Below are 18,844 nucleotides of genomic sequence, written 5' to 3'. Positions count from 1 at the left end.
GAAGATTTTTTAGCATGATGTAGTTCCATTTGTTTATTTTTGCTTTTGTTACTCTTGCATAAGGAGACATATCCAGAAAGATATTGTTAAGACTGATATCAAAGAACATATTGCTTATGTTTTCTTCTAGAAATTTTATGGTTCCAGGTCTTACATTCAGTGTTTTGTCCATTTTGAGTTCCTTTTTGCATGCGTTGTAAGATAGTCTAGCTTCATTCTTTTGTATGTAGATGCTGCAAACATTTTTGATTGTCTAGTGAGTGTAAGATATTACAGTCACATAAACTAAAAATCAGAGACAGATAAAATAAATAACAATCATGTGATATCTACTGCATTGTAGGTGCTGTGAGAACAAAGAATCGATTAGATTCTGATAAGGGCCAAGTAAAAGAATCAATAGAGGGTGATATTTAGATCTAAATTGAATGATCATTAGGAATTCAGTAGGTGGTTAGTTGGGAGCAAAGATGCCCCTTTAAGAGGGAGGGGTCAGCAATTTGGAAAGGGGTGGAATTAAGGTTTAAGCATACAATTTTGTTACAGAAGGAGCTGGTCTCCTGCAAAGGCTAGAATAGCATTTCCAAAACTATGCCCCTGAGATTTTGTTCTGGAGAAATGAAGCAACAATAAAACAAGCCAATAAAACTTCTGGTGTAACAAAGGGATCTTTTCTGGCAGACATCTTTACCCGATTAATAACCTTATGTATTTCATTCCTCTCCCATAAAACACAACTGTTATTTCAAGGAACATCTAATACCTGTTCCATGGAACACAACTTGGGGAAAGCTGAGTTAGAATATCCTTAATCAGTAAGTAGAATATGCCTGTTTTATTAGAGGAAGAACAATGGAAGTATTCAAGATTCACTACATGCTTGAAACTGAAACAAATCTTTCAAACAAACAAGTACACAGGCATGCAGTAGTACTGATTATACACCTGGCAATAGACCTATAGCATCATGAACATAAGGAGAAGATGGATAAAACACAGTGTAACACTAGGCAGCTGACTTTGTGCTCAAGTTTTATAAGGGATTTATTTACAACCGTTGGAATAGTTGAATTGTCCTGGAACAGGTAGCATTTGATTGACCTCTTAGAAGTGATGTAGGTGTATAGAAAGTGCTTTCTAGGTAGAGGGAGTGGCACAAAGGAAGTTCTGTATAGTGTTTCAGGGGATAGTGAGGAGCTCTGTCTTTACTGAGTGTGTGTGTAGCATGCTTGGAAAAAAAAGATAGAAATGTGAAAGAGAGCTTAATCTCTTCGAGATACTGAAGAACATTGAATGTCAAGATAAGGAGTTTGAAAGTCAACCTCTAGTGTGAAGTTGTTAGTTTGTAAACTTTGACATGATCATAAAAAGAAGAAACTTCAAGAACTTCATGGGGTCAGCATTTTTTTCTTTTTCCCTCTTAGGAGAGCATAAGCATCTAGAACATATGCACTTGGATATTTTGCTGAAGACAGTTTTGTTTAATGGGATTTATATATTTTTAATGATGTCCTCCTTTCCCACTCATTAGTGTCATGGTTAAAAAAAAAAAAGATCAGTTACCAACACCTTGTATTTAAACCAGTTTTCGGATATGTTTTGAGGGCCTGCAAACTGAAACAAATATTTATCAAGTGCTGGTCTGATAAAGAGAAATCAAACCTATATATATGACATTTCAGGGCATTTACATGATATATTATGTAGAATTAAACTTCAAATACAAAAGTTTAGAACATGGAAATAGGAATGCAGGTTGCCTCTCTTCAGTAAAGGAAAAGAAAACAGGGTCAGGCCTTGATAAATGTGAAAGATTTGGAAAAGTAGAGAGGATGAATTGAGTTGATCTGGAAGGAAAAGGCATGAACAAACGGCACTATCGAATTTTTTCACAGCATTCACCTGGTATCTGAGAGGAAGAGGCAAGATTCTGACGTGACAAAAACATTTGGTTTTTGGAGCAGAAGTACGCTAGTAAATATAATATACATCATAACAACTGAGAGCCTCAATTTAGAGAAGAGTAGAATATTTTTAGATTTCTTCAAATGTTAACTAGAGTTTCTTTGTGGCACATGAGATAAATGTTAGTTTCAGAAATAATTATATTGCCACCAAGAGAATTCTGAGAAGACAGTGTTCCTTGGAGACAGAAACTATTTGTGGGTTCTATCCCTGGCCTCGCACAGTGGGTTAAGGATCTGGCATTGCCATGATATGTGGTGTAGGTTGCAGACATGGCTTGGATCTGACATTGCTATGGCTGTAGCATAGGCCAGCAGCTGTAGCTCCTATTGGATCCCTAGCCTGGGAACCTCAATATGTTGCGGGTGCAGCCCTAAAAAAAATAAAAAATACCCCCCCCAAAAGAAAACTACTTGATTTTGAATTTGGTGACCTAATTTTTCCTAATTCAAATAGGTAATATGGCAGTAAGTTTAGAAAAGTATGAGTTTGCTTTTAGAAGTCGATTGTACTACATACAGATATAATTGATTACACATAAAATATAACAACTGAATTAAGAACAGACCATGCATTTTTCAAGCATAGCTTCAGTTTATCTTAGCTAAACTTGTAAAGCTACCATACTTTACCCAAATCTAACATTGGCTGTATTTCCCTCCCCATGTTTCACGTATATAGTTATTTCTTTTATTTCACCCCAGCCCTATTTCTGTGGTTATGAATTCAGGAATACACAAAATGCAAATATTTATAGAAGGCATTGGAAATAATCCTCAATTTTTAGGACTAGAATGCTTGAAAACATGTTTTTTCCCAGTGCCTGTGCCAGAATGCATTTTTAGATGTTTATCACTCTTTTACAAAATAGCTTCAAGTAGGATGCTTTGAGTTACATATTGTTATATATTTCTTACTATCATAGAATATTTCCCAGGTCACAGACAAAAACTCCAAATTACAGTGGTTTAGTTAGTTGATTTAAAGAGATATTACATAAATGATCTAACTGCTACTAATTGACAACAGTTCTTGTCAGGCATGCCTAAAGCACTTAACATGAATTATTTCACTTAAAACTCAAGTTTGAGTTTAAGTCTCTGACAGAAGAAACTACTGAGGTGTAGAGAGATTTAGCAATTTATTGAAGGTCACACAACCCGGTTTAGTTTTAGGATTTAAATTGCAGTTCAGAGCCTACAACTGTCACCATAATAAACTCAATATCATCAGGAATTTATAAGCAGTAAGAAATTCACTGAATTAATTTATTGAATTATCATTATATGTTAAGGGAAATAATGAAATAAGTTCCACGAACCTACTTCCTATTACCTGTGTGTGTGTGTGTGTGTGTGTGTGTATACATATATATATGTATATATATATGTATATATATTTCTTTTATATTAAATAAGTACTGTCAATAATTTCTTCTCATATTGCAGATGGTGATTTTTATTGTATAGCATTAAAGCAGTCAGGAGTGAGATAGTTTGAGACAATTAAGGTTATTTGTATCAGGACAATGAAATATTAAGTACAATAGGCCTTGGTAAAGCTTATGTTACTTTCCTCCCAGTAGTATAATTATTTACTTTCCCATTAATTTTTGTAGTCCAATGAAGTTTCAAAACCTTTCTGCTCATGATTGCTAGCTTTCAATTACTAAGAATGGACCATCTTATTTGAAAGGTACATGTTTCAATCCTTATCAATTTTCCTCTATTTTGGAGTTATTGCTGTCACAAGTGATTATGTCTGATGTTTGAACTTCATAGGATGACTGTACCCAGGGGCTCTTTAGACAGCTGTGTCTGGTGTCTCATGGACATTAAAAGGAATGCCCTCTCCATAGCTTCCTAACAAAGTGCTCGTCATATAGTAAGTACTATATGAATCAAGCCAGTGTTTGATCATTATTCTACTTACTTTCATTTGTTCTGTAGTACTTCAATAGCACAATACAGCCAAGCTCTTATTTGTCCTGTTCACTGCCTCTATGCATTGGGTTGAGTGCTTTGCTGCTATTTGCTATTTTTCTTTCAGTAATAACATCTCCTTTCTCCTCCTATTTCCTGGAGCGTTTTTGTTTGTTTGTTTTGGATTTGTCTTTTGGCTGTAGGATTTGTTTGTATTCATTTGTACCAAACTACATCTTAAAATTTTGTCTTAGAGCCAAGCCACTTAAATTATCTAAATGTGTCAGTAAGTTCTAAAGGATGTCTCCTTTCATTTCCTACTATGCTCTTTAATTTTATAGTATTAGTGATGGTGCACCCTATTGTAAATCTAATTTGAATTTTTTTTTATTCAATTAGATGCTTGATGTGTTATCTCACGAATGCATTTTTGAGATTTCCTTTCATGTTTCCTTCCTATGGCTAGGTCTGGGCAAATCAGTAGAGATATCTTTTGTCAAAGACATCTTTTAGTTGAGGTTATTTTTAAAACAAGGAGATCCTGCTGAGTAGCATTGAGAACTTTGTTTAGATACTCATGTTGCAACAGAACAAAGGGTGGGGAAAAAATGTAATTGTAATGTATACATGTAAGAATAACTTGATCCCCTTGCTGTACAGTGGGGGAAAAAAAAAAAACCAGTAAGGTGAAAAAATGGACTTCTTACATATTCATGTTATTTACACATAATTAATCTTAAATTGTCGTTTGATATTCCCAAGTGTGTTAGCTGGTTTTACAAAGCTAATGCCATCTGCAGGGCTGTATGGATGTGTATGTCTCACAAACAAAAAAAAAGAATGATAATTGGGGCCAAGCCACTGGGGCCAACCACTGGGGCCAAGCATGTTCCTTCTGCTGGGTTCACTCATTTCTAGGCATATTGATTTTTAGTCATTTGTTTTCAATGTAAGTATATGTTTTAGAGTAAAGGCTGGTCTATGACTGTTGCCAAAGCAATTATGTAGCCAGCTGTAAAATTAGCTAAAGATTTGTACTTGTTTGTTTTTCCATCACCCTAGAGAATGCCTCCACCAGTGGTTTTGATACTGGAAATTCTTACTATGCAGCATGATAAAATTTAGAATAGGAAAAGCATGGTCATTAATTGTGCATTAGATTTTTTTTTTCATTTAACTTGAGAATAAGTTAATGCTCTCTACTCTTTTGAAATTAGGTCACAGCAAAACTGTTTAAGTCTGTTATCCAAAATGATTCTTCTCCATGGGTGAGGTATAGCTTTTCACAAACAACAGTCTTACTCTTTCTATAGTGATGCTTCCTTCCTGCCACACTGAATGACAGTATATCAGAGCCTGAAGTTACCTACACACTCATACATGCATTCCTTGGTTTGTCTTCTACACACATGCTGTGCTGTCCAATTTGAAAGTGAAAACAGAAAAACACTGAGGCCAGCCTTCTGCTATTCTTGCTTATTCTATACTCTGTGCTTCTCCTTATTTTCTTTCTTTCTTTTCTTTTCTTTTCTTTTCTTTTCTTTTTTTTTAGGGCTGCATCTATGGCATATGGAAATTCCTAGGCTAGGGGTCGAATCAATCAGAGCTGCAGCTCTTGGTCTATGCCACAGCCACAGCAAAGCAAGATCTGAGCCTCGTCTGCGAGCTACACCACATCTCAGAGCAACACCAGATCCTTCACACACTTAGCGAGGCCAGGGATCAAACCCGTGTCCTCATGAGTACTAGTTGGGTTTGTTACTGCTGAGCCATGGGAACTCCCTTCAATTTCTTTTCTCTTCTCTGTTTTATTATACTTTAAAGCAACTAGATTCCTTCTTAATTTCAAATTTTCAAGAATTCTCTTTCTTTGTAAATATCTTCATTTACAAATACATTTCCTTTTTATAATTTATTTTAAGCATAATTTGCCAGTTAGTCCCTATTCCACTTTCAGAACCATAGATATTGAAGCCTAGTTCTTTATTTTGTCTCTCTCCACCATGGTACTCAGTATCACATTTGGTAAAGATGAAATTAGTCTTTCAAGGACCAAATATGAGAAGATTCTCTTTTCACATTTTTAAGAAATTATTACCACTGCTCTTACAGTTAGCCTCTTTTTGAATTTAAGATTTTCCCTTTCTTATTGCTAGTTTTCACTTTCTGCATCTTCTACTCTCTTTTTTAGAACATAGTCCTTATTTTTGTGTCTGTCATTATCTGTGAAGCTATTTCTGAAGGTATTCAAAATCCCTCGGAACAAAGACTGGTTTCAAATTACTAACCAAATGAATATTATACTAAAAGTTTGTCTTCTCTAATTTTTGGTGTCTGATTGACAAGTTAAAAATTAAGATGAAAGGGCTGCTGGGAGTGGTTGAAATATGGAAACATTTCCTCTCCCTACTCAATTTAGAAGAATACAGTTCTAGGTAAGGTATTTAAATTTACAGGAGTCACTTACCAGAATACATAAAAAAAATAGATTTTAGGGAGTTAAAGAATAATCTCTTTTCCTCTATAAACATCAACTATTGTGTACTTGAAAGATTCAGTCCAATGAAGATGTTGTTTACTGACTAAAGTGTTGGTTCAAACATAAAACCAGGAATACAATTCCCAGAGGGAGAAACTGGAATACAAATGATCTAAATGCCTTCTGAAGCTTGGAATGGGAATAATACAGGTGATTTACCCAAAGGAAACCTCTAAAAACCTATTAACTGAAGTTGATAAGTCCAAGGCTTGTAAGCTCATATTCTGTAGTCCTTTGACCATTTTTGATTTGGAATTCTCCTTGGAGCTTAAAACCACTTTGGGAAGCTTGCAGAGGTTTAAGTGCAAGAGAGAGTATCCAATGGTACTCAGACTCATATTTCTTTAAATTTTGCTTTCTATTAATTCTAATGCTATTATTTATTTATAGAATGCAATGTTATTTTTAATAGAAATCTGTTTTTTACATTCAAAAGCACATACATGTAACTTTCCTGTCTTTCATAGTGCATTATTTTTCAGTTTTTAATTTGGTTAGGATTAATTGAATATTAAGTATTGTTAGAATCTTTCAAATACATAGTATTACTTAATCTTGTCAACTAGATCTCTGAGGTAAGTAATATTATCCTCATATTTACATCATAAAATCATTATAGTGTGGGAGTTCCCTTGTGGGGCAGTAGGTTGAGGATCTGGTGTTGTCTCTTCAGTGGTTCAGGTCACTACTATGACACAGTTTCGATCCCCAACCCAGCAACTTCTACATGCTGTGGGTTCAGTCAAAAAAAAATCATTGCAGATCTCAGAGGGATCCAACATCAATAATAAGAGTTGTCTGAATTGCAGTACAATGTTTTGAGAATATATAACTTTAAGAAATAGGAAAATATCATGTTAGAATATGTGAAACTATCAATTTTTTTCTTTTACTTTTAAAGTCTTGTTTTGCCTGGTGACATTTAAAGCATTTTGATCTTTAGAAATCTATTTTCTCTACTGATTTCAAAAATAATTTCTCTAACACGGTTAACAATACCTCTTTTTATTATCCATTAATGTTTGACTACTAATTGGGCTATACACACTGTGTCTTAAAAAGATCATTGATGTCCAAGACTTTAAACAAAAACAAAAATCAAGTAATATCAAATACTAGGGAAACTGAACTTTCTCCTAGTTCATCCCTTTAAAAATTAAGTTCATTTGTCGACATACTGAAGAGCAGAAAATTGCATTTGAATTTGGAGACAAGATACCAGATTTGAATTAACAATAGAGAATTTGATGTTTTGTGATTTTTTTTTTGCTTCACTCCTTCTAAGCCAAAGATTTTATGCCATACTTTCTTTCTTAATCAGCAGTAACTGATTCTGATCAGTACTCATGCTCTTATTTTACACTGAGAGAGACAGATGCAAAATAATTGAGTAGCATATTTTTATTTTCTTACTCTCTGATTCTTGATGCGTAGCATTCACTTTAATTCACAGTACAAAGTCTAATCAGTTCTGGTCATTGGTTTAAGTAAGTCCCTGCAATATTTTAGTGAATAACTTTATCAACTACTGAACACTATGATAATCCCCAAGAGATATTAATCAGTTCATGACCATTCATAATGATGATGAGACAAGAAAGCAGAATTTATAATGATATCTGATGCCATGATGAACTGTTGTGGTGGTCAGCAAAATATAAATTTAAAACCCTAACTCATCTTTTTATAACAAATAGACAGATATTAGAATTGGCTGTATTTCAAGAGAAAGGTAGAACTCGGCACTCTGCTTGACATATCACATGTGTTTACAGTATTAAGGGAGAAATTGTGTGTTCCACATCTCCCAAGTCATTTCACTAACTATAATAATACTGGAATCTACACATTCCAATATAAACATATATAAAAGGGCCCTTTGGTCCCTTAGAATTTGTAAACATAGCTGTAAATTGTTAGCAGTGAATTATAAATAAATTGGGGACAGATTAATTTTTAGACTGTAGATAACAAAAATATAGGATTATTTAGAAAAGACAGGGTAAAATGTGATTCTTATGGTAAGTAGAAATGTTTCCATGGTTGACATTTAAAAATACATAGTGTGCTGGGATGGAAACTGCCCCCACTTAGTAACATAGAAAAGTAGGAAAATATTTCCAGCAGTATCCCACGCCCCCCCTCCTTGCTTTGTATGCTCTGCCTATCTGGCGTCGTGGGTTCACCGTGAGAATCCAGACGTGTTGATGTTTACTGAGCAGTGGGGTGCACAATTTTCTACCACAGTGCGTGGAAAGAAAACCAGAGCATATGCTTGAATATTCCAAATAATTTGTTAGAAGATGCATGTGAATCTATATCTCATATGAAATTAATTTTTCACACACACTTGGAGCTCTGTAACCAGATTTTTACACAGTGGGTTGTGATATTGTAATCCCTTATTTGTGAGCCCTGCGTTTGAATTATACTACTTGAATTATCAAAGTCATCTTGCTGTTTGAATGCCGCTGGCATCATATTTGAAAAAATTTTATAATCAAGTATAGCTCCTTTAGGGCAGATGTAGATACTGCCCCTGTAGGTGGTATAATAGATGTGAGTTAGTGGCTTGAGGCTGATTTTTTAATTTCATGAGTTTATGAAACATTGTTTCTCCAAAAGATAGTAGGTTCTGATAGACATTCTCTCTCTGGCCCCTTCTCTCTAGCATATATTCACTAACACATGTACACACTTTTGCACACACAATCTATTACCTTCCTCATTTCTAAAACTCTGTTGGGGTGGGGGGGAATCAATGAACTTTTAGGTTTGAAATATTTCAACAATTTTATTTTGTATTTGATACTTAGAGAAGTCTTCAGATCTCCAAGTACGCAGTTAAATGAGTGTTACCTAGTGAAATGAGTCTTATTTAGTGTTTTAACCTCAAAAGAATTATACCAAGTATATTTTCTGAGCACCTACTCCAAATATTTTCCTAGGTATCCTCATTTATCTCATTTACTTCTGACAGCTTTACAATATTATATCAGTGTTATAGTCACATAAGATGGAGTTCTAAATATGGTTATATATATTGTAGAGTTGTATGATACATCATTTATAAGTTGTAACACAGTGCCACTCTAGCTTCTACTCTAGTCTAGTCTAGCCTTACTTTGTTAACTTTAATATAGATCCAGAAATTACATTATCTTATCTGCATGTTGTATGAAGTAAAATCTATGAAGTAGATGATCAAAGAAGAATATAGAACATCTCTAAGGGACTTGAATAACAAATACAAATTTAATGGTTTTATATATAATACTCTACATATGTGTTAGAACTAAAAAGAAATTAATTAGAAAATGTGCTTGACCTAGCTTTTCAGTGAATCCAGTGATAAGATTTGGAGAGTTAAACTGATCATAATTCATTGTAATCTATCAGGTTTACATTGTTACCTAAAAGGATGATATTGTTTTAAACCAGATTAAGATTAATTATATTAAGATTAATGTAGATCCAGAGATCTATATCCATGAATTTAATGATTTGACCTCATGTATGGATGGTCAAATCATATCCAGATTTTTACAACCAATTCTGGGCAGTAAACTTTTCAGGATGTGTTGCTAGAGTGGAGTATCTACAAAGGAGGTCACCTTGGACAGTGGTGATCTTGGACATCATTTCCTGTGAAAACTAGGAGTGGATATATTTGGAAAACAAGACTTGGGAAGCTGAGGAAAGAGGTGGGGAAAGGAACTGTATATGTCCTATATATCTTCAACATTTTATTTTATATCTGCTAAACCCAAACTTCTAATTTATCCTTACCACCCCCCTGTATCTTCAGCTATTAAAAAGACTACGGGGGGCGGGGAGTGGAGTGAACCAAATCTATGGCATTCAATAGGACAAATGCCTGGATATTAAGAGAAAAGCCTGCCATATTAAAAGTCCAATTACAGCAAGGAAAGATATTCCACAATAGGACAGATTGTAATGCGCTTCTTGTCTTTGGAAATGCATTTCTCTTATTAATGATAAATTAAACTGCCTAGTAGTCACCATTCCTTCCATTTTAAATGCTTAAGGATTTTTATGCAAAATATAGAATGGAGTAGTGAAAGAAAATACCTTATGCATATTTTAAACATTTAAAAAATTGCATTCCTCCTAACTTTTTTTTTTTGGCCATGCCCATGGCATGTGGAAGTCCCAGGGCCAGGGATTGAACCCATGCCAAAGCAACAACCAGAACCACAGCATTGATCATGCTGATCCTTAACTTGCTGAGCCACCAGGGAACTCCCGTTCCTCTTCTGCTGCTTTTAAAAATGTTTTATGGGTATTATGGTGATATTTCATAGTTGGCCATAATAACATAAAATGTGTAAGTAGACTGACTCATGAGTGTTTACAAAAAAATATATATCCCATTCAAGCTTACAGCAGCTTTATTCATAATTGCCAAAACTTGGAAGCAACCAAGATATCCCTCAGTAGGTGAATGGATAAAAGAACTGTGGTGCATTCAGACAATGAAATGTTATTTACCACTAATAAGAAATGAGCTCTCAAACCCTGAAAAGATATAGAGGAAAATTAAGTACATATTACTAAGTGAAAGAAGACAATCTGAAAAGGTACATACTGCATGATTCCAGTTATTTAACAGTTTGGAGAAGGCAAGACTATGGAGATATAAAAAAGATTAGCAGTTGCTAGGGCTTGTATAGAGTGGTAGAGGGATGAGTAGGCAGAGCAGAATGGATTTTGGGGGCAGTTAAAATACTCTGTATAATGTTATAATGATGCATAAATATCATCAAGCATTCGTCCATACTCATAGAATGTACAAAACCAATCCTTATTTGAATTATGGACTTTGAGTTATTATATCTTAATGTAAGGTCACAAACTGTAGCAAATGCATGACTGGGGGTGGTGCTGATAATGGAGGGGTCTATGTATGTGGGGGGATGGGGTTATCTAGGAAATCTCTGTACCTTTTTCTCAATTCACTTCTCAAAAAAATAAATAAAGTCTTAAAAAAACTCTTATTCAGACACAGGTTAACTTTATGTTTTTCTTTAGATATTAGCATCAAGGAACTATTTTTCAGAGTAAATGAAAAAAAGGAATTCTTTATATTATTATATACACTTAGTAGTAACTTTTAAGAATCTTTCAAAACACACATTGAGATGTTACATGTTAGAACTCAAGTTTTGCACTCACAATGTTAAAAATGGGAAACTACCTTTTACCTATATTCATCCATAAAAATAGCATGGTCTATACTTATACTTAATTTTAAAATCTGGTAGTTAATAATCTCTTTAGTGACTTCATACAAAAGTTTAAGATATTGTTGCAAAAATATTTCTGACTTCATAAGAGCACATTCTTTTTGTAAATTATATAGTTGATTTACTATGTTGTGCCAACTTCTGCTGTATAGCAAAGCGACTCAGTCATACATAAAAATATACATTTTTTAAAAAAATATGTTCCTTCATGCTCTATCCCAGGAGATTGGATATAGTTCCCTATGCTATGCAGTAGGACCTTATTGTCTACTCATTCTAAATGTAATGGTTTGTATCTACTGACCTCAAACTCCCAATTCATCCCACTCTCTTGTCCTTATGCCCTTGGCAACAAGTCTGTTCTTTAAGTAGGTTGTAACTAAAGAGAAGAGTAGAGGAGATATTTGAACATATATATTTAATTTCATAGACTTGCAAATTGATTTCCTAGAGAATTTGATTCAATACTGTGGTCAGATATCAATATTGGCTTTCACATATGTTTTCACTGGCCTCACTGAAGAATATGTGACATGGAGAAAATAAGAAATATATTAAAAGAATGACTGTAGATAAGACATTGACTTTTAAAAAGTCTTATTGACTTATTTTATTTTATTAAACTCTCTTTCATGTTGTTTGTGGCTTTTTAATTTGCCCTATGCATCTTTTTCCTAGAGCTATGCGATCTTATGAAAAATTACTACAAGGTTCAGGCTTTTCTAAATAATACAGCCATGCTGATGTATGCTAGAGATATGGGGACAGACAGGTATGGTATCAATCATTTCAACTTTATTCATAAAAACTAGAATTAAGAAGTGCAGGTCAACATTCTTGAGAAAAAAGGAAATAGAATCTTATGTTTCTATATGAATTGATTCACCAAAGAGATGAACAAAATTAACTGTATTTATACTTCTGTAGATCCGATATTAAAATTGTTGTGGCATATAACAAAAGGCATATTTTACCCTCTTGATATCAAAGATTTATGATAGATGAGCAATGTCATTAATTTTAACACTTTTCTCAGATTTCGCTCATACTTTTTTCATATATCTTTTATCGATAATCCTCAGTATCTGGCACTGTTTAAGACGGTTCCACAAAAATTCAAAGTTGAGTAGTAGACAGACATGTTAAAATAATCAGAAGAGTTTTACGAATCTACTAGAGATATGTGCAGAAAGAGTTGTCACTCATTCTGATTGGGGGGTTTGGAGAAGTCATTAAATGGAGGTAAAATTTGACTTATGTCTGGAATCTGGAAGGATGAGAAATTTGCCATGCAGTGAAGGTAGGGAAGACTATTACAGACAAAGGGAATAAAAGCTGTAGCAAAAAGAAAGAGATGAAATAGCATTGCCTTGAAAAAGGTTTGATTTTTGCCTGAGTGCCAAAAAGTAGGTCTCAACAGTTATACTAGGGAAGATCAAGACATAATCAAGATAAATGATAAGAAATTTATTACCAGAGTGACTTGGGCATATAGGTATGACAGAAGACAACTCCAGCAGCAGCATGAGCACAGGGACTAAAGTCTATCTCATCCTTACTCAGCAAGATGAAATAGAAGATTATCACAAAAATCCAGTTCTGAAGCAATGAGGACCAGAGTGACAAATGGCAGTACACCAGCGTGATCATTTTATTATTGTTATCCTCCAGGCTCACAGAAGACTCAAAAAGAATTATATTTTAACTGGAGTTTAGTTCCTCTCTATAGGCCCGAACTTCTTTTCCCTTTTCTTCTTTCCTTCTGTCTCCCAAAATATTGCTATTCCCTATCTTCTAGTTACTAGATGAACAGTAGTGAGCAAAATAAAGAAAGGGTTACACAAAAGTATTTAAGTTCGTTTCTGTGTGCTTGTTGGTGGGAGTGCTTAACGGGATTTTGCAAATTCAAGTGAAATGAACAAATACTTGACCAACAGCAAAATATCAATCAAAAATATAAGAGGCCCTGTATAAAAGTTCAACATGGAGGGTTTGAGGAATAAATCCTCTGTTTTTGAAACAATATTATCATTGTTCAAATTTCTATTAGAGCACAGCATGTGAGCAAGAAAGATAGATGGGAAAGTAGACAGAATGAAAATGGAAAAATATAGCCTTTACAGTCAGAAAAATCTGTGTTCACAGCCAACCTGTGTTGCTTTCTAACAGTAATACCTTAGGTAATTTGACCTTCCCATGCTTCAGGGCTTTCGCGTTTTTGTTTTTGTTTTTTCTCTTGATTAAGATTGCCAAAACAAAACAAATAATGTATTCAGCATCTGGCCAAATATATAGACCTTCAGTAAATGTTAGTTATGGCAATGATCATTATTAAGGCTCTGCTATGACAAAAACACTATTAAAACTTCTCATTTTGTTACTACTGTTAATTATTAAATTCTTCATTAATTCATCATATTAAAATCACCTCCTCAGAATTCCTTTGTGGCTAAGTGGATTAAGAATGTGACTAGTATCCATGAGGATGCAGGTTCGATCCCTCACTTAGTGGGTTAAGGATCCAGTGTTGCCACAAGCTGCGATGTAGGTCACAGATACAGATTGGATCCCACATTGCTGTGGATGTGGCATAGGCAGGCAGCTGCAGCTCCAATTTGACCCCTACCCTGGGAAGTTCCATATTCTGCAGATGTAGCCCTAAAAATAATAAAATAAAATAAAATAAAATAAAATAAAATAAAATAAAATAAAATAAAATAAAATAAAATAAAATAAAATAAAATAAAATAAAATCACCTCAAATGTTCTACCTTTAATGGATGGAAGGTCATCTAACAGTGGGCAGCCTTGGGCCTTGACTGTGCACTATGGAGTCAGACCTGGAAAAGTCAGGATCTATGGCTACTTTCCAGTAGACGCAAGGCTGAAAATCTTGTGTGGTTTGATTAAATGAAAAACTTGAGGTTCTTGTTGTGGCTCAGTAGATTAAGAGCCTGATGTTTTCTCTGTGAGGATGTGGGTTCAATCCCTGGCCTTCCTCAGTGGGTTGAGGATCTGGCATTGCCACAAGCTGAGTATAGGTCACAGATTCAGCTCAGATCCAGTGCTGCTGTGGCTGTGGTGTAGGTTGGCACCTGCGGCTCTGATTTGATGCCTGGCCTGCAAACTTCCATATGCTGTAGGTGCAGCTGTAAAAAGAAAATAAAAAAAAGTTTACTGTGTATTCAGTTGAACCAGACCTATTTAATCACACATTTTATTCTCATAGGAAAACATTATTGTATGTGTATCTACAAAATCTGTATATATACAAAACTTTAACATAGACTTCAAGTATATTTATAATATTAATGTATAAGTTCTTCAAAGAGAATCAGATTTTTCTTATGTTTTTTGTTATTTATGTATTTATTTATTTTCTCTTTTTGTCTTTTCAGTGCCACACCTGTGGCATATGGAGGTTCCCAGGCTAGAGGTCCAATCAGAGCTATAGCCTCCGGCCCACCCCAGAGCCACAGCAACGCAGTATCTGAGCCTCATCTGTGACCTACACCACAGCTCATGGCAAAGCCGGATCCTTAATCCACTGAGCGAGGCCAGGGATTAAACCTGTATCCTTGCAGATATTAGTCAGGTTCCTTAACTGCTGAGCCATGATGGGAATTCCAGATTTTTTTATCTTTTTAAACTTTTTAATTCGTAGAATGGTGCCTGGCACCTCCTAGTCATCTAATCAGTACCTGTTCATTAAATTAGCTGTTAGCTTGATTTTACCCTTCTTCTAGATGTAAATGGGAGTTATTAATTGGAATCCATAAACCTCTGCCACATATGTATTCCATAGGTCTCCTAATCATTGCACATAACTGCAAGTTTATTTCAAAAGCAGATCTTAAATGTCCAATATCCATCTTTGGTCTTTGTTTACTCTGGATTCATGTCTCTGATGTTCTTTCCTCACACCATGACAGAAAATCCCTCAATATATTTCTATTTATACAGTTCATGATTGTTATTTTTTCTTTCAGATGGTTAGTATTCATCAAATATGTGTGGAAAATATGTTAAAGGAAGGTAAATTGGTATATTTTGGTATATTCCTCTCTAAGACAATATGAAAACCACAGCCAATGATTTTAAGTGACTGTTGTATCACATATAATTGTATATTATCTTCTATAAAAATTTCATGAAAACTCAAAAAGGAGTTAGTATTATCGAAATTCACCATGTAAATAAATGTAATTATAAAACTAATTATAGTATTTTGTCATGGTAAAATTACCTAATTTGCCCAGTTGTACTGTTATCTTCATAGACTAATATTGAATTTAGCCATGCTAAATTTGTGCTGCATATTACATTTTAACAGCAGTTTCAGGAACCCATTATTAACTGTCAGATGTCATATTGTATCAGTGCAATTTGAAGCACTCATTACATTTTGGCAGTTGTATTATGACAGTAAATCAGTCTCAAAAACCTATTTAGAGAGTGATTTTAACTTCAGCTAATTTATTATTAAATAATATCATACATTTTAGCAAACTACCAATTATAATTTATGTGAATACATACTATAAAGTAAACTTTTAATTAGTCAGAATCAAATTAACTGAAATCCACATTATTTATTCAGCAATTTACAACATTAACTGCAGATTTTAATATTTGATTTTAAAATGAAAAAGAAAGAAGATTAAAATACTAATATTTGGATTTTTTCAAAAAATTGGTACTACTTGGTAGAGTCAGAAAATGTTCATCTCAGTGTTCTTTACTTTACCCCTACAGATTTATATTATAAATGCTTTTTGAAAGGTTTACTTTTTGGCAATAGCAAAATCCAAGTCATCAAAGAAAGATGATAGCTTCATGTACTTTCCTTGTTAATATATTTTGAATATATTTTTGAATGGCATGCTTTAACAAATTATTTTTCCCCCTTAATTTTCAATTATTTAGCAACTTTCAATTATTTAGCACATTTCGTATTTCTGAACTTTAAAAAAAAAATGTAGCTCTTCTCATCACACATCCATACCTCTGCTTTGTCTTTCACACTTTATCATTCACATAAAAATATGAAGTCATATGCTATTCAGTAACTCAACAGTGCTCTACAGTCTCCCTAAAGGGAGGAAATATTACTTAGAGATAAGCAATTAAGTATTTTAAATATTTAGATATCCAAATATCATTCCACAGTCTTACTCCCTCTTATTGAGACAAATTGCTCCCTGGTTCTGCATCTATAAACATCACCAGAAAGAACATTAATAATCATTAGGTATATGCATCAATAGAAATTGGGAAATAGTTTAATGGGATTTTAACTTAAGTGAAGACCAACCATGAGTAACATATTTCACGATAGATCCTCAGGGTCTGAGAGAGAACCAATGACAAGAAAATGATCACTTATCTCCTAGCTTGCTCTTCCTGTGTGAGTTTAAGAATAAATGGTACAAAAAGCAAAACTGGAGTAGTAATCCAGCCCTATTTAATGTTGAATACAAAAAAAAAAAAGAGAAATGCAGCATGAGAGCACTGATCATTACCATAAAGAGATTAAGAACTACATAGATCCAGTTCAGGGATTTTTAGTATTAAAGTCCATTATCTTAGAATGTTTTTCTTTACCTTTAGGCTTGCTAGATTTTCTTTTTAATTTAATTTATTTTTTATTTTTTTTAATTGTTATTTCCCCAATAAAATTTTTTTTTCTACTGTACAGCATGACGGTGTTAATAGATGCAAACTATTGCATTTGGAATGGGTTAGCAATGATAGGCTTGCTAAATTTCAAAAATGTCAACAATTTAGTGTAACTCTCAAAACAATGCTGGTATTCACTCACATGTGTGTGAGTTGTTTGCCCCTAAGATTACATCTCCATCAAAGAGTGTTAGTTGTAGAAAATTAATTAAATAAAAATGGATCCTCATTATCAAATACATTCATTTGTTTTTCTTCTTTCAATGTTCTCATTTCTCTTTCCTCCTAGTCCTACAAAGCAATTTACCCAATGTATTCTATCTTCGGTATTTTTTTAGTTAGTAATAGAAAAGTGAATTTAAAGTCCCACTTTTAAGTGAAAATTCATATTAAGTTAATGAACTTGAAACAAAACTTAGAGATAGCCTCTAATTGTGCATTAGCTGTATAAATTTCTGGCTCAAACCATTTTTTTGAAAGCACATAAGGGTATTTATTTCAAAGGGTATATTCTAAAAACTCAACCATTTAGTATTACCACATATCAGTTCCGGATCAACTGCCATAATTCAAGAGTTCATTTTGGAAGTAACTTGAAAGAAGCATAAAGTGAAAACAATCTCTGCCACAAGGCAAAGCATTTACTAGAATAGCTCTTTGAGAAAGAAATGGACATTCCCAACACAGCCTAGATCCTTCTCTGTAATGTTGATCAGACATCTCTAAGCAATAGGGAAGATTATTTTTGATGTGTCCTGGCAGAGACTCACTGAAAATTATCTAATCAGTATTGATTGATGCTTCTGACTCATGAAAGAGTCAAAGAAGGAAAAGGACCCCTATAAAAGAAAAGCTAATTGGGTCAGAGGATATCATTTTTTTCAATGGGTTCAAATAAACAGGAACTATTTACTCCTTTTGGTAAAAAGTTCATTGCAACTTGTAACAGCAATATGTAAAGATATGTTTTAAAATATACAGAAAAATTCAACTTCGTTCACAAATACTAAGAGAACACATCATTCTGAGGTGGAATGCTCTATTAATATATTATTGGTATTCTTTTGTGAGGCAGATGCATCCATATACCCAAAGTCCCTATTAATGAGCTTAATGTGCCTGTAACATGCTTAAGAGTAAAATATTTTAACCGTATTTTAAAATTAACTTTAAAGTCCATTATCATGTTCTGAAACTATTTAGACAATATTTTTTAGGAGAAGAATAAAACCAAACAAATACACAATTTATGAAGATTCTCTTTTGGTGATTTTTAACCTATTTAATTTTTAATGAATCTGCAAAACTTAATCAAAATGATTTTTTTTAAGCTCTTGGCTTATTCCTTTCCTTGCATTTGTTCTTCTTTAGCAACCCTGGTCCTTCCTACAACTAACTGCCATAACAAAGTGAGTGAGAACATGTGTTGGGTTTTCTTCCTTAACAGTTTTTGTTCAGTATCTGTTCTTTTT

The 18,844-nt window shown here is 33.7% G+C and overlaps 1 protein-coding gene across 8 annotated transcripts in view; it reads left to right on the top strand.

Annotated features, from left to right (window-relative positions):
- The window catches only part of PCDH9 (protocadherin 9), a 941,384-nt gene that overhangs the window by 377,197 nt on the left and 545,343 nt on the right, over nt 1-18,844 (top strand). The gene's annotated exons all lie outside the window — the stretch shown is intronic.

The sequence above is a fragment of the Sus scrofa genome, chromosome 11, assembly GCF_054392235.1.
Source record: "Sus scrofa isolate SSC_HxYL_T2T_F1_AM1 chromosome 11, Sscrofa_HxYL_maternal_Yorkshire_Landrace_v2.0, whole genome shotgun sequence".
Taxonomy (NCBI): Eukaryota; Metazoa; Chordata; class Mammalia; order Artiodactyla; family Suidae; genus Sus; species Sus scrofa.
Note: the sequence above shows the minus strand (reverse complement) of the source record. Positions and strands in the feature narration are given on the sequence as shown.